Below are 16,988 nucleotides of genomic sequence, written 5' to 3' on the forward strand. Positions count from 1 at the left end.
TTGTAGAAAACTTGCGCAATTGCATACTAACATTGAGGAACTGCTAGAGCAGACAAATAAGATGGTAGAGGTTATCAACATAGTTGTCAAACAGATCGACCAGGTGAATCAGTTTCTCCTCCTAGATCAGGCCTTGCATGTATTGGAAAACGTCATTAGCTCCGTCGCAACGGCAAATCAGCAGGTTATTAGCAACATGGTTGATGCAGCGCACGGTAGAGTCACACCTGCCTTGTTCCCCCTACACGATTTGAGAACGACTGTCCAGATCGGGTATCAAAATTATAGCCTAACACCTTTATTCACCCCAGACATGAGTCAATATTTTTACCCCTTGATTGAGTCCAGCCTCACCCCTGATGCCATAATCATTCATGTTCCCTTTCAGACGGCGGACGTGTTTGAGGCACACGAAATTGTCCCGTTCCCTTTTTCGGCAAAGGACAGTGTGTTGGCCCTGGACACGTCCCCGTCTCTTGTTCTAATCGCGAAGGATTTCGCTCTGTATTCAACGGGTAGCTACTCACTCTTGCAGTATTGCAAGGAGACGGTCTTCAGGCGATTCTATTGCTCTGCGTCTCTCTTTGCCTTCCTTCCAGTTCGGGGAGGGGTATGCGAGATCGCCCTCACCCGCGTGAACGCGTCTGACGCTCTTTCCCTGTGCCCTTACAAGCAGCTAACACCAACGCCTGTTTTCCATAAGAACTTTCAGGGTCTGCATTATTTTATTTCCTCAGTCCTTCTATGTATCGGTCATCTGCCCGGAGGGTACCACTTATCAACGGGTTACTGGTCACTATGCCATAGCGGAAGCATGCTATATCCGCTCCACTAACATAACAACGTACCCGTCCCGGATTCGTCTGGTTTTCACGGCCAATATTTCCCATCGAGTGTTTCCTCTACGGTCTCTCGATGACATTCATTTCTCCAGCATCTCGTATGTGACTAATTCCTTAATTCATTGTCTTTCGCGAACAAAACAGAGTTTATGGAAACCCTGGAGGAAACGCTGCCTGATTATTTGCATCTCCCCTACCTGTACCCTGGATTTTTTGTACCAATGTTTCTGATGTTCGTCAGTCTCGTCGTCATGTGCTACCTTATTAGGAGAAACTCTGTCCTGCACGATTATTTGGTTGTGCAGACGCGGCGATTGGATGCAGGGAGGCCACTGGCAAGGTAGTTTTCCTTTTCTCAGACAAGTCAGGGGACAGAAACCTGGCTGCTCCTATACTTAACATTGTGCTGTGTTTCACTACTGTATTTTTTTTTTAGGAGCTAGATCAACGTTTCATTGTCTGTAACTATGCCAGTTGATAGTTTCTTATACATGTGTCCTTATATTTCTCTTTTGAGAGGTTTCTTATGTTTCATGTCACACACGTTGTGGTTTCCCTCTCCCTATTTATATTATAATTCCACATCTGTTCTTACATAGCCAGTGTTTTAATATAATTGTATCATAGGCAGTCTGCTTGACAAACTCCCACTATGTATGTTCATGGTACCTGGACTGCTATTTCGATTTTTATATATCGCGAGGTCGCGATCACTGGTAGGTGACCGAGCAGTGTTATAGTAGGATATCAATGTATTATTATTTAATATCACCACGAATTAGGCATACAATTGTCAATGGAAAAACCCCACGACAGATAGATCACGCCACCTTATAGGAATGTCGTCCGTCAGTGTTTACCGTCTCAGTTTTGTATACTTAGCACTCCGATGGTGCGTGGAGGTCACCTTGACATACGTGACCAATTGTAACCATTATTTTCCAACCTGTAACTCGCCACTCCTTCACGAGAGTCCGACTGACACACAACGACAGTCGCTCTCGCTCCGTCGCTTCTTGTACATAAAGGCTACGAATATAATTCGCCTTAAGGAAGCTGAAGTCTTAATCAACACCCTTTAAACGCCCCCCGACAAGCCCGTTACAGCGGTTTACAAATTTGATGTTTGATTCCTTTTAAGGCCCTAGGGGTAATTTTGTCTGGACCAGGAGCTTTGCTTACTTTAATCTTTTCAATTGTGCGTAAAATGTCACTTTCTACGATGAGCACGCCACTTAACATCTTTTCGGACCTTCTAACCTCCGGTGGTTGAGGTGATAAACAATCTTCGTCAGTATGTCCTATGGCTTTGAAATTTTATTATGTTGTTTGTTGGTGTAAGTGTATGACATTCTGTGAATTTTGTGAAATTTGGGTGAACGTGTAGAGGAGACTCAAACAAAGCATAAAATCTTATTTTTGTTTCACAGAATTTAGCTGAAAAAAATATACCATAGAAACTTTGTGTATAGATCTACATTTATCATTTTGTAATTTTTTTCATTATTTGTTCTGGCTTGAAAAATTGAAATTCATTTTCACTAATAATTTTCTCCACTTTTTCTCCCGTTTTCTTTTTACATTTTAAAAAATGTACAAAATGAGAAAAATTGCCGTTTAGTTGTAGATTATATTGATACCTTACAAAAGACTGTCAGACGTTTTGTCGATTTTGTGAAATTTTTTGAAGTGTAAAAAACAAATTTTCAAGATTTTGGCTCCTTCAGATTTTTTTTTCCATTTCATGTGTCTTGCCATTTGTATTCATTTGATTGTCATGAAATGTTCACATATGATTGTTTATACCTTGTTCACTTACTGGGCCGCCAGTGTGCTGAGCAGATGTTTCACTTGTTGCATATTGGTACATCTGTGGCCCGAATAGCCCTTTCTATAAACTTTTACAAACATGAGTATATAAACAATTTGTGGGTAAATTTGTATTTATTATGACTGCAGATGTGTTGCAATGGTACCAGGTAATAAGTTGAAAATGATAAGGTAATAAATATATAGCTATGTAAAGGCATCCAAAATACATTTAAAGTTTGGTGACATTTTGCTTCCAAATATAAGCATTTAATTTTGTAACAGTAATCAACTGTAGAGGCAAATGCCCCTCATATCAAACAACGTAAAAAAAAAAAAAAAAAAAAAAAATCCTAATGAAAATTTTGCTTTCATAACAAAAAATAATGCTCCAGATCACTACTTACTAGTACTTGGAATATTAGATTATCCCAATGTTTGATTTATTATAGTGTATTTTACTGAACTGTAGAGGGAAATACCACTCCGCAAATAACGTAAAAAAAAAAATTCCTGATAAATTAAAATTTTGTTCATAACAGAGAAGAAAATAATGTTCCCCATCCTGCTCTTCATCTGTTTCTAACTCGTCACTTTCCTCGGAGAGCTCATCATCTGGGTCATCTGAACTGACAAAAAACCTGAATCATCTGAATCACCAGATGAAGTATCCGATCGCCCTCCTTAAAAGACGGTCGGGTTCATTTCTGTTGAAAAGGAGGGAAAAAAAACATTATTAATAGTTTTTTTATGTACAGCTCATCAAAATGTAAGATATTGTATCGACACAAACTCGTATAATAATCATAAAAACTACACCAAATAGCAGAACAAGACTATATCGTCAGTGCGTCGCGAACTGGTACATATATGCGCCAACCCATGCCTGGTACATTGGTGCACCAATACGCGGCAGAGGGAAAAAATATTAGTGGTCCGCGATTTGATATATATTTGTACCGTGGATTTTTACACTATACTACAGGCTATCCTCTCATAATGGTACATAACTCCTCTCTCTGCAAAAGTCCAACGGACACTGGCGTGGTGGGCGCCGTGAAAGTTCCGCGGAGCAGGCAAGAGCGCTGAGTTGCCAAACGCTATTGTAACAGTCCCAGGTTCGACCCCTGGTCATAACAGGTTGAAAAATAAAAAAAGGGGAGGAAGAGGAAGAATAGTGACGCTATTATTCCTCAGCCTCACAGAGAGTGTACTGGGTTCGATTCCTGCTGTTCCCTCTCTGTAGCTGCCACCAGGAGGTTGTAATATGGCACAACCCCCAAAGCCTGTAAGCGAGGAACGGCAGTTCTATGAACCAGGTGGGACGGAACTAAACTAACTGGTTAGTCCTCAGACTCTCCCTGCCCTTGCAGGCCAGGTAACACTTGACCTTAACAACTGTCCCACCTGGTAGATAGTGTCCATCACTCCCCAGCTTACTATGGGTTGTTCCTTGAGGTAGATGGTATCCTCGGTCCAAAATTTGGTAGTGTGGTGTCGTGGTTACCTTCGGAGGTCGTGGTGGGGGAGATTGCGAGACTGCACCGTAGGCTAGGAAGGCTGTATGCATTAATACAGGACATAGGCAGAATACAATTTATTGGTTTGTTTCCCAAGTTCCCTTCCCCCTAACAATAATCCTCACTAGACGAGGGAAGTGTAGCATGTTTTGTTTATAACTGTGAAAACCTTTCTTCTTATCCCTAACATTCTTATGGATAAATGCTACACACGAGAGAGATGAACATATGTAGGTATATATCACAGGGCTACCGCCTGATTGGCTAGACAATCCGATATCAACTTCCTGCATCGGCGTGCACACACAAATAAAAACACTCATAAAAAAATAAGAAGAAAAGAGTTAGTATGAGGGAAAGATCAGACTGTTACAGCTAAAGGGGGGTGAGGTCACTGTTAGCCCCTCGTCCACACAGCGGGTGCCCCTTACCCATTTGACACAATTTCCTTGGCGGGTGGAGGTCTGAGAGCTACACAATATGCTGTTGTGCCGTGCCTAAAGGGGGTGTTTTGGAGCCGTTTACTCCCATCACAAGCCTGCTGGTCTCCGGGCGGCAGGGACTGGAGTGTCTCGCCCTTACCTTTGCTCAGTTCAGGCACTCATGACTGAGGGCATGACCCTTGTTAACCACTGGCGTCTGGGTCCATTCCCGACTCTCAATTGGGCGGCTTCAAGATGGCGGGCACTCAGCTGTCTCTCGCCACCTGCCGTGCGGGAAGGTTAAGTCCAGAATGAATCACTAATGAACGTCGGCTAGGGCTATCTCTCACTCCCAGGCCGCCGTACTCTAGCGAGCTGTGAGCTTACCTGCCGTGCGGGAAGGTTATGTCTAGAATGAATCTTGCCAGCTGGAGCGGTTGCCTGGTTACCTTTCCCTCTGACGTGGCCTTCACCAGGTTCCAACACTCTCCCTTCTCGCCTTTCAGCTTGGTACATTAATCTATCCTCCCTCTGCCTTTCTGAGGTTGTGTTTTTGTGTATTAATTCTAAACTTAATTCTTCCTTATTTTCCAAGACGTAACGTATAATATATATAAAAATATACATGCGTGCGAGTGGTTTTATATCAGGGGTGCCAACCCAAGCTGTGGTTCGTATTTCTCGGTCTCTTCCCTTACCTACTTATAACATATTAACCGCTACGGGTATTGTTTTGGCTGAGGAGAAACTGGATCTGGTAAATAACCATGGCCAAGTGCAAGGGGGTATTCCCAATTTTCCCAGCTGGCTTTTAACTGGCGTCCACGGTGTTGGTATGCTGGCGGGTATGTTACACTATTAATGTGTTAGCAGGCCTTAAAACTATCAAACTTGCAGCTTTGGTCGCTGGATATTGTCCATTTACGTGTAGTTCTGTCTTAGTATTGTTACGAATATCGCTTCAGATTTATTTAGGTTAGTTCAAAAGACATATTTATCAATGAATATATTATTGCATTAGTTTATTATCAGTACACGCACTATTTGCCTGACCCGGTGGCCTGTGGCTTGCCTTCGGTGCACCCACCACCGCCCTGATCCCTCCCACCAACTTCAGTTTCCTTACCAGTCTTTTTTTTTTTTTTTTTTCAGCACATGACTTTGTGTCCCAATGTCCACCACTGGTGTTAGTGTTGAAGTGAGGCATCGAGACAGTTGCTGTGGTCAGTACTTGTTCCGTCCCTGCTGCCGCTGACTTCAGGACTCCTTGGTGCATCCCTCGCCTTGCCTGCTCAATTGGTCACTGAGTGTGGCTTTGAAGCAACCTCGCCGCCTTCTCCAGCATCTCTGAGGTTCCTCAAGGCCAGCCAACTCCTCACATCCAGAGTAGTGTTGCAGTGGAGGCTGCAAGGCGGGACAGCAGCTGGAGTGGCTGGGATCAGCAGGAGCAGACTGCTACTGGTGTGAGGTTCAGGAGTGATAAAAAACACCACCAACACAACCACCACCAACAACAACAACTGCTGGCCTCTTCATCCACAAAGGGGGAAGTTTGAATTTCAGAAGTGTGAGAAGATCTGAGAATGAGAGCAAGTTTACTGACCAAAGCCAAGAGTGTGAGAAAAGACATGCAGGGAAGGATGACCTCAACAAATACACCCACACACTCTGGTGTAAGACCTCATGAAAGTCAGGAGTGTGGCAAAAGGTTTAGTAATAGGAGTAACCCCAAACATCACACCCTTACACACACTGGTGCAAGAAACCATGAGTGTGAAGTTTGTGGGAAATGTTTCAATCAGAAGGGTCATCTCAAGAAACACACTCTTACACACACTGGTGAAAGAAATCATGAGTGTGAAGTTTGTGGGAAATGTTTCAGTCAGAAGGGTCACCTCAACACACACCCTTACACACACTGGTGAAAGAAATCATGAGTGTGAAGTCTGCGGAAAATGTTTCACTGAGAAGGGTACCCTCAAGAAACACACTCTTACACACACTGGTGAAAGAAATTATAAGTGTGAAGTTTGTGGAAAATGTTTCAGTCAGAAGGGTAACCTCAAATTACACACTCTTACACACACTGGTGATAGAAAGCATGAGTGTGTTTAGGGAAATGTTTCATTCAGAAGGGTACCCTCAAATTACACCTTGTTACACACACTGATGCAAGAAGTCATGAGTGTGAAGTTTGTGGGAAAAGGTTCAAACTGAAGAGTATATTGGACAGGCACGTCTTCAGACACTCTGGTCATAAAGGGTTCAAGTGCGATGTTTGTGGGAAACGTTTCATGACTAAGGGTGAGATTGTCAGGCACATGAAGGTCCACTTCTCCTGAGGTGCTGTGCTGATTCAGTTCTGCTGTGTGTGAGTGCAAGTGTTTGTTGTGGTGGTGTTACAGGGCTGTGTGTAGCACAGAGAACAGAAAATATTCATCTGTTGGAACAAATGGTGACTGTGACGGCATGATCTGTTATTCACTTTCCACCCCAGGCTTCATGTGGTTGGTGGGTCCTGTGAAAGGTCTGATCTTTTTGGTGACTGTGCTGGGCTGGCTGTTGTGGCCTGGGCTTATTGGTCAAGTGTGTGTGTGTTAATAGTAATAATATAGTGTATTTGGTCTTACCAGCCGCTAAGCTAAAAATGTACACATTATAAACACATTGTAAAGAACAGTAGGTAGGGGTTCAGGGATCTAACACATCAGTGGGAGGTTGGAATGATAGTGGTGGGAGGGTTGAGTGCAGTGTGGTGGTGCCGGGGAGGGGGAGGACATCCTCTTCCAGATGGTGGCAAGGTGTTAGTCCCAGGTCATCCTTAGGTCAGACGCTGATGGCGGGATTCAGGCAGAGCAGTGGGAGTTAACTCAGGCCACAGACTGAACACTTGTGCCATACCCTGGGCTGGTGGGACAAGAGAGGGGGGTGGCTGGGGGGACAAGGGCACAGCCTTGGCGGGGGTGGTGTACATTGTGCTCCACTCGAGTGACAAGGCTCCAACACAGCAGTCACCAAAGCAGAGCAGGCCTTTCCCGGCAGCAGGGTGTGCAGGATGACGGCACTGTAGGCAAACCACACCAAACTGGCAGTTGGGAGGGGTAACTGAGGTCTTATGGTGTTGTCACTTTCCTGTTTCCAACCTTGTGATGTTTCATCTCAACAAGCAAGTCAAATACCACGGCAGCCTTTTGAGGGGTGTGGGGTGGGGGGCACAACAGCAGTGGCACCACTTCCTTTGAGGGATGAGAGAAATAACGGAAACGGGAGAAAGGAATAAGGGTGAAGTTTGGTAATGCAAAGGCGAGTTATCAATTCTCTCCATACACTCCCGTCTTCTCATTCTTCCCTCCCCTACTTCTCTTGGGTGTTCTACCACCCTGCTCCCCTCCCCCATCCCCTCTCTTCCCCCAATCAGAATTATAACAGGTTGCATTTACATGTGTCTTGTATGCCCTCAAATCTCAGTGTACCACTTGGGAATTTATGTAAAGATAAAAAAGCATTCCGAGAGATGAGTTTTATTATCATAAGAAAATAGCGTGTGTTCCTTAATTTCACTCTGGCAGCCAGTGAGTCCTCAATGTTGCAGGAAACATGTCACTGGAACAAATGTAAAACACTCATTTTACGTGCACAGATTTGGCGGTACTGATATATCAATGTGAATATATGCAGCAACATACTGTAAATTTGAGTTAGCTACCTATCATTCCAATCCATGGCATTCATCACACAGCACACTGGAGTGCTTTGGACACAGGCCTACCGCAGTGAATGCAGTAAGTCCTGGGCCCGAATTTACAATTAATCTTAATCTTTAACTTAAGAGTTCCACTGAATCTCAAGTTTAACTTATAGCTGAGCTTAAATGAAAAAATAAGTTCAACTTCACTCAACAGCTGATCCAGTATGAAAATTTGTCCTGGCAAAAGATGTATTTTTTAAATTGCAGAATTTCAACACTTCAGTGATTGAATATGTAGTAATACTACTTTATCAATGTTATATGATGATATACTTCAGAAACATGGGCATAATAAGGTAGTATTTATAAAAGAAAGGTTACGTTTATCATCCGCGCAAGGTGATATTCTTTTTTTTTTCTCTTGAATGTAAACACGGACACGCGTTCCTGTTCGTCTTCCTCATTCCTGCATCACCCACCCTCTGACGAAGTAATCATGGAAAATATTGCCGCTTTCACTTCTCCCAAGAGGAAAAGGGGAGTGAATTGGAGAGACTGCCACACTCTACACATAGTAGAGGGAAGAGAGTCAACAGATACCGTCTGCAAGGGTAGCCACTGTCCCCTAATAGATGACATGAATCCGGTTGTATACGATGATCCTCAAACATGCGTTTGAGGCCACTCTCACGCCAAATACGAGCATCATGAGTGGACCCAGGCCAATTAGCTACAACATTAAGAATATTGTATTTGGCATCGAACACTAATTGTGTGTTTATGCTATAGAAATTCTTCCTGTTGACATAGTCTGTTTCATATTCCCTGGGGGCCAGTGTCCTGACATGCGTGCAATCTATTACACCAACAATGCCAGGGAAGTTTGCAATTTGCACAAATTCTTGTTGTTTCTCTCGGATTTCAGGGACGGTGCGAGGAAATCGAATGAATTGGACAAGTATGGCTGGTTGTGTAAGTGCCTTGAGGGTATCGGTGATCGCTTTGCTTACTGACGACTGTGATGGACCAAGATCATCACTGTTACACATCTGCATTTTCCCCGTTGCTAAGTAACGCAGTGTAATAATTACTTTCTTTTCGGGTGTCAATGCAAAACTCCTTGAAGTAGGGCTTTGCAGGGCCCCTCTCACCAAATCCGTTACGAACAGGACTCCTGCACGATCCAGTCTGTAGCGTTTCAATAGTTCTGCGTCACTCAAAGTATTCAGAACGTCTCTTCGCTTGAAAAGTCTTCTCTAGGCGCTGACGGGCTTGTTGACGTTCGGCCATCTTGGCGACTGAAGTTCAACTTAGGCTCCTTAAGACGGGTTTGGGCCCGCCAAAAATATCCCGTCAGCTAAGATCAACTTATTAGGGATAAGATGAAGAATAAAGTTAAACTCGCCCTAAAGTCATATTTATTTCCATTTATTTCATTTTGGGAGCAGGCATTAGTTTAGTTTAATTAGGTCAGATGAGGTTAGGTTACATTTAATTTGATTAGGGTAGTTAGTTTTAATTGTGTTCAATGAATGTGTAATATGCTTCAGTTATATAATGTGTACTCGCCATTGCCAATGCAGTTTGAGTATTACAGCTTGATGTAGCACGTAACAGCTGATTCAGCACAACAAATAAGTAATTACTGAGAAATCATCTATACAGGAAGGTAGTTGGTGTGGAAGAGAAATGGCTACTAACTCTGCCCTGTGCACAGGGGGTGATAAGTGGTGCCACAAAGAGATGCTCAGGGCTGAGAAATGTAAATCAAGTAGTGGTGCATTACAGGTGCCCAGTTTGTGAAAGACGGGACAGGAAACGGAGGAAATAGGTAACTGGAACTGTGTGGCAAAGCAGAAGGGAGGAAAGGACCTGCAGAAGCCACTGCCTCAACAGACTATTGGAAATGGTTTGACTATAGTAAGTCTGCTGGTCAACAGAAAAATATTCTTAATGTCGTGCCTGGCATGGGCACTCCTTAATAATGTTGGTTAATTATACCTCAAAGTAGAATTAATTGTTGATCACTTAAACCAGAGAGTAAAATTAGTAGTTCATTTACCAAGTCTAATAAGGCACCGTTATCGCACACAGGATTATCATCTGCCAAATAATATGGGTAGCGTGACTTTAACACTATTACTTAAGGTAAATATATTTGTTTAGAGATTCTGATGATGAACTAAGGGTCAAGGGACAGGATTCAGCCATACAAGACTAAATTGTCGCTCATAACACTTAGAACTTAGTCTAATTATAAACTAACATGTAAACACAAGAAACAAGTAGCACCAACACACGAAGAAAACCTATTGTTATGCCGGACGTGTTACTTGGGTTCCGTGTCGCCGTCAGGAGACTCCGTGGGAGGGAGATATGGAAACACCTTGCACAGCTTCTGTAGTTTAATATTCTTCCTTAGTTGTACAATTCACTCTTGACTCTTCACTGACCACTAGCTTACTATGACTGGGACTAACTCCTCTCGCCCTCTTCTCCTATATATACCGAACAGTACAGTCTAGAACGTTACAGTATATATTAGATTATACAAGAACATGTAGCAAAAATATGTGCGAGTTGGCAACACTTCCCGCCTGGCCGCGGGCGCAGGCGCAGGCGGGTTGCTCCCGCCCTCTACTCGCTCCTCCCGGTGCCTTCCGGAGTCCCATAGACCCTGGGGGAAGCTTCCAGCACAACACTATCAAGTGTTCCCACTAACATGTGGTAAAAAACCTGCTCACTCAGTCTAACATCACTCATCAACTTAATTAAGCCTTGACTACAACTACCGAGTGTTTGCGCTCCACCGCGGTTACCCCTGATAATGACACACACACCATTTGTCCTTTACCCTCTTTCCTCCTCCCGCACACAACCCCCAGGGCATGCTGGCTTGGGTCCCGACAGCAGTCAGCCCAAGGCAAGTATAGAGAGGTATCGTCACTCTCATAGAACGTGAAGAACCAAATTTTGAAATGAGCTTTTTTATTAGGACCTCTCGGATGTTTTTAATGTTATAAACTACTACAATGAAATAAAATAAGATGTGGATTTTTTGTTACATATCCTATGAAGCAATTGTCGGTGAATAAAAAATATATATATAAAAATATTCGCGGCATCTCATCCTGGACGATGATTGGCTGGCATCTCGATAAGCTCCGCCCCTTCCTCGATCCTAATTAAGCCCCGCCCCATCCTCGTTGTCTGCCCAAACCGACGGCTTCACACACCTCATTTCCACCCTGTTTCCTGACCCAAACATTATTTTTTGCGAAAACCTGAGACCACCATCATCTTCCTGAGAAAATTCTGCATCACACTAGCATAAAATTGTAACAATAATGTAAAATTACACATACGAAAATCAGAGTTAAGTGAAGTAGGGAATAAATATTTTCTTGCACTTATTTCCCTTCAACCCCTTAGTACTCAGCATAGCTGGGCACGATAACAGAAAACCTTATTCCCGATAACCGTTAACTGATAATGAAAAACCTTAACGGCGATAACCGATATTCGTTAACTAGAGACACAAATATAGGCGATAACCAATAACCGATACCCGATATAAATCCACAATTCCGATACTAGCTAGCGATAAGTCCGATAGATTGATTGATTGATTGATAGTTTATTGTTGCAGGTAAACAACAAGGGAGAAGGGAGGAACATGCCATCCCAACCCCCAGGCAGGACAGAGTGTGATTATACAACTATTAATACATGTGTAGGTAGCACCATGAAACTAAAAAGATACAATGGTAGGAAGGAAAGCACATCAAGGGAGGGGGCGGTACCTCCCCCTGGACAATAAAACAATAAAATGTGGGGACGGAGAACATTGCCCAAGCACTAGATGGGAATGAATACACAGATAGAGTAAATACTATAGTCCTTAAAGTAAAATGGCGGAAACGATATTATATTGATATTTCAGATAGAACTCCATTGATCAATTCAAATTTTCTTTATCTGTATTTTAGGAAACTTACAAAACCTTAAAACCACACGTTGACACGTACATATGGACGTTAATACTAGAAATGCCTGAACCGGTGTTGTGTTATTTGGCGTCCCCACCGTCAAAAATTGTTTACAAACTTGTCTCGTGAACGGTGCATGCTCAGACCAGCAAGCGTAGACCTGTACAGTCTCACAAAGCTTTTAAACCGTAAGTAAGAGTTGTTGGAAGGCTGAATCAGACATATAGTACAACTACCACCATCCTCGCTGTTTCTAGGACGACACTCTGTACGAGTTGTATTTATATGTACAGAGTGTACGTCGTTCTAGAAACAGCGAGGATGGTGGTACTGTATGTTTGATTCAGCTTTCCAGCAACTCTTAATGTGTTAAAAAAGCATTGTGAGATTGTACAGGGCTACACTTAATGGTCTGAGCATGCGCAGTTCACGAGAGACCAGTGTTTGTACACAAAAGCGCCAGCTGTTGACGATGGGACACCAAATAACACAACACCGGGTGCCTTCAATACCATGGCATGCTCACAAACGAATATGGAATATCAAATTTGAGGCAGTGAATAATCATTTTTGAGGCAAAGTTAAATGATTTTTCCTTATGATATATTGATTTTTGAGTAGCATAAAAAAAAAATTACCTAGTGTTTTAATTTTCATGACCTAAGTATGAAATCTCACCACCGAAGATATTTCATACCGCGAAGTTTTTTCATACACCGGGCCACGCATGCGCAGTAAGGAGACAAAAAAAATTTCCTGAGAGGCAGAAAAAAAGTAGCGATTATCGCTAGTTTGGTTACAAAAGTAACGAAGATACCGATATATATTTAAATAAGTAGCGGATGGTCGATAATCCGATTTTGTTATCAGCGATAAAGTATCGCGATAACTTATCGCGATAACGCCCAGCTATGGTACTCAGCTGGTTTTCGTCGCATCACTTTTATAAGCACAGATTCTAAATCTGCATGCTTTTCTGCTTCTGATGGTGTGTGGTATGTCCCGAGGTAAAAATATACAGAGGGTCAAAATCACCTCCGAACATAAGCCAAGCCGTGACGGAGTTCATTCGCTTCGGCATTTGTTTACCCAAGTCAGACTCGCCGCTCACCTCACTTGAGCGGCGAGTCTGACTTGAGTAAACAAATGCCGAGGCGAGAGAACACCTTCACGGTGTGGCTCATGTTCGGAGGTGATTTTGACCCTTTGTATATTTTTACCTCGGGACGTGCCCTACACCATCAGAAGCAGAAAAGCATGCAGATTTAGAATCTGTGCTTATAAAAGTGATGCGACGAAAACCAGCTGAGTACTAAGGAGTTGAAGGGAAATAAGTGCAAGACAATATTTATTCCCTACTTCATTTAACTCTGATTTTCGTATGTGTAATTTTACATTATTGTTACAATTTTATGCTAGTGTGATGTAGAATCTTCTCAGGAAGATGATGGTGGTCTCAGGTTTTCGTAAAAAATAATGTTGGGGTCAGGAAACAGGGTGGGAATGAGGTGTGTGAAGTCGTCGGTTTGGGCAGACAGCGAGGATGGGGCGTGGCCAAGGGTGAAGGCTATAGGAGTTGCCAAAGTGATTTCCTCCCGCCTGTATGACGATACCTTCTCTATACTTGCCTTGAGTCAGCCGGCTTACCATCAGACAGGCTTACTTCGACACCTCTGTCTGGGGCGATACCTCGTATAAGAGTCCTTAAATATAATATTATAGCCTTCGTATATTGAACACTTTTATGTATGTGAGGCCAGTTATGCTATTCGAAGCAACAAGTTGAAGAGGATGACATGGAGCCAAGAGTGCAGAATGCTGAGATACATGGGCCATGTGAGATGGACAAGTAGGGTATCAAACTAGGTGATAAGAATGTGTGGTGTGGAGGTGGTGCCCCTCTTGATCAAAGACACTGAAGATCTGTTAGGCAGCATGTTGGTAACCCTCCGCCACTTGTCAATGGTTGAAAACTCTCAACGTCTTGCAGTGGGAGTCAAGTCCTCTGGATCACCACGTTGTTTTGTTCTTACGCCTCCGACTGTAAGTTGTGCACATTTACATTTGAAAGTAATCTATTACTAACTGCAAGGTCTACATATATGCCTACCTATACTTAGGAAAAGAAGTTTCTAATAATTTCCTGCCTGACAACTTGACCAGGAATCTGTCTGTTGTTTCTCACAGGCTGAACTGGTACTTCTTCTGCAGCGATCCACTCAGTAGTTGTACAGGAGCATACAAGAAGTCGCAATCTTCATAGTCTTCTTGGGGTCATACTGCAAACTTCCTCCTGACTTATGTAGGCACCTGCACCTTGACTTGAGGATCCCAAAGGTCCGTTCGACAACGCATCTTGTCCTGCGAGGACTTGTTGTATCGTTCCTCCCCAGGTGTTGTCGGGCTTTTTTTTTTTTTTTTTACAACAAAGGAGGCAGCTCAAGGGCACAAAAAAAGAAAACAATAATAAAAAAGCCCGCTACTCGCTGCTCCCAAAAAAGAATTAAAAGAGGTGGCCGAAAGAAAGATCAATTTCGGGAGGAGAGGTGTCCTGATAGCCTCCTTTTGAAAGAGTTCAAGTCGTAGGCAGGAGGAAATACAGATGAAGGGAGGTTGTTCCAGAGTTTACCAGCGTGAGGGATGACAGAGTGAAGATGCTGGTTAACTCTTGCATAAGGGGTTTGGACAGTGTAGGGATGAGCATGAACAGAAAGTCGTGTGCAGCGTGGCCGCGGGAGGGGGGGAGGCATGCAGTTAGCAAGTTCAGAAGAGCAGTCAGCGTGGAAATATCGATAGAAGATAGAAAGAGAAGCAACATCGCGGCGGAATTTAAGAGGTAGAAGGCTATCAGTAGGAGGAGGAGAGCTGATGAGACGAAGAGCCTTAGGAACAGAGAGAGGGATAGAATCCGAAAGAGGGCAAAATGGGTACTTCCAAAACTTTATTTGACAACAAAAATAACGTTACTGGAAACGCTGTGCCGAATGGCACACGGGGCACTCATACCAGAGAAGTGAGAAGGAGCAGAGGACTGTGATACCCTCTCCTCAACAGGGCACCCGACGCACTAATACATGCCCGTGAATGAGTTGAAAATTTCGGCCAAGGTTAACCACAGTGAGCGCGAGTTTCAAAAACCCCTTAATTTTTGTGCCAAACGGCAAACGGTTTCCATTCTAGGGTTAAGCCGTTGTCAGGTCCGGGGCTTGTATTTGTTTTAAGGGACTGGAGAGCTTTAAGGACTTCATCGGTAGTTATTACAAAGTTAGGCAATGCCTGCTCAAGAGGAGGAAGAATCTTCCTCCAAGAGAGCGACCCGCTGAGGGCCACTCCATGTATTATTCCTCCAAGGATAAAACTAAGCGTAAGGAAAAGAAAATACAAGAAATAAAAGACCATAAATAAAATGCATAAAAAGACAACAACTTAGGGCATAAAAAGTCTCCAATTAGAAAGAAAAGAAGAAAAAATAGGGAAAATAGGCAAATCGGAAAATAGGAAAACCTGAATATAGTGTGAAGAAGAGAAAAAAGAAGCAGATCATCACAAAAGAAGAAGAAAATACGGAAATAAAAGAAAAATGGGAAAAAATATGTACTAAATCAGAAGAGGAAAACAGGAAAATCTGAATCTAGGTACACAGAAAAAATAAAGAATCAAGAAGATGTGCAAAGAGGAGATTTGATTGATTGATAGTTTATTGTTGCAGATAAACAAGAGGAGAAGGGAAAAGAAGAAAACAGGGAAATAAAATAAAGAAATGGGAAAATAGGTCAATCGGAAAGGATAAAATAGGAAAGTCTGAATATAGGGAGACAGAAAAGTGAAACACTCAAGAAGGACCCAAGAAGCTATAAAGGAAGGAGAAGAAGAAGAGGAGGAGGAAGCAAACAAGTCCCCTGTGACATCAAGATCAAGGTCGAGGTCCGCCGCGTGCCCTGAAGTGCCCTGGCAGTGTTTCTCGTGGAGGAGGAGGAGCCCCTCGGCGTGCAGGCCCCCAGGGTGAGTGTGCGGGTGGTGGAGGGCCAGGGTGTGGACGGGCTACACTTGGGACAGGAAGGAGGGGAGGGCCAGGGTTGGACGGGCTACACTTGGGACAGGAAGGAGAGGAGGGCCAGGGTGTGGACGGGCTACACTTGGGACAGGAAGGAGGAGGGCCAGGTGTGGACGGGCTACACTTGGGACAGGAAGGAGGGAGGGCCAGGTGTGGACGGGCTACACTTGGGACAGGAAGGAGGAGGGCCAGGGTGGACGGGCTACACTTGGGACAGGAAGGAGGGAGGCCAGGTGTGGACAGGCTACACTTGGGACAGGAAGGAGGGAGGGCCAGGGTGTGGACAGGCTACACTTGGGACAGGAAGGAGGGGAGGCCAGGTGTGGACGGGCTACACTTGGGACAGGAAGGAGGGAGGGCCAGGATGTGGACAGGCTACACTTGGGACAGGAAGGAGGGGAGGGCCAGGGTGTGGACGGGCTACACTTGGGACAGGAAGGAGGGAGGGCCAGGTGTGGACGGCCACTTGGGACAGGAAGGAGGAGGCCAGGTGGATGGGATACACTTGGGACATGAAGGAGGGAGGGCCAGGTGTGGACGGGCTACACTTGGGACAGGAAGGAGGGAGGGCCAGGGTGTGGATGGGCTACACTTGGGACAGGAAGGAGGAGGGCCAGGTGTGGACGGGCTACACTTGGGACAGGAAGGAGGGAGGCCAGGGTGT

At 44.1% G+C, this 16,988-nt stretch overlaps 2 protein-coding genes across 6 annotated transcripts in view; both read left to right on the forward strand.

The window, feature by feature from the left end:
- LOC126991180 (zinc finger protein 182-like) overlaps positions 1–16,988 on the forward strand; it is a 123,381-nt gene that overhangs the window by 66,709 nt on the left and 39,684 nt on the right. The window lies entirely within an intron of this gene.
- Positions 1–16,988, forward strand: part of LOC126991179 (uncharacterized) — a 135,043-nt gene that overhangs the window by 16,699 nt on the left and 101,356 nt on the right. The window contains exon 2 of one of the 5 annotated variants that reach the window (XM_050849948.1): positions 5,746–6,427. The exons of the other annotated variants lie outside the window; for them this stretch is intronic. The gene's annotated coding sequence lies outside the window, so the exon portion shown is untranslated. Of the gene's footprint in view, positions 1–5,745; positions 6,428–16,988 lie in introns of those variants that run through there. 5 annotated transcript variants of the gene reach the window in all.

Source organism: Eriocheir sinensis, unplaced genomic scaffold (genome assembly GCF_024679095.1).
Source record: "Eriocheir sinensis breed Jianghai 21 unplaced genomic scaffold, ASM2467909v1 Scaffold25, whole genome shotgun sequence".
Taxonomy (NCBI): Eukaryota; Metazoa; Arthropoda; class Malacostraca; order Decapoda; family Varunidae; genus Eriocheir; species Eriocheir sinensis.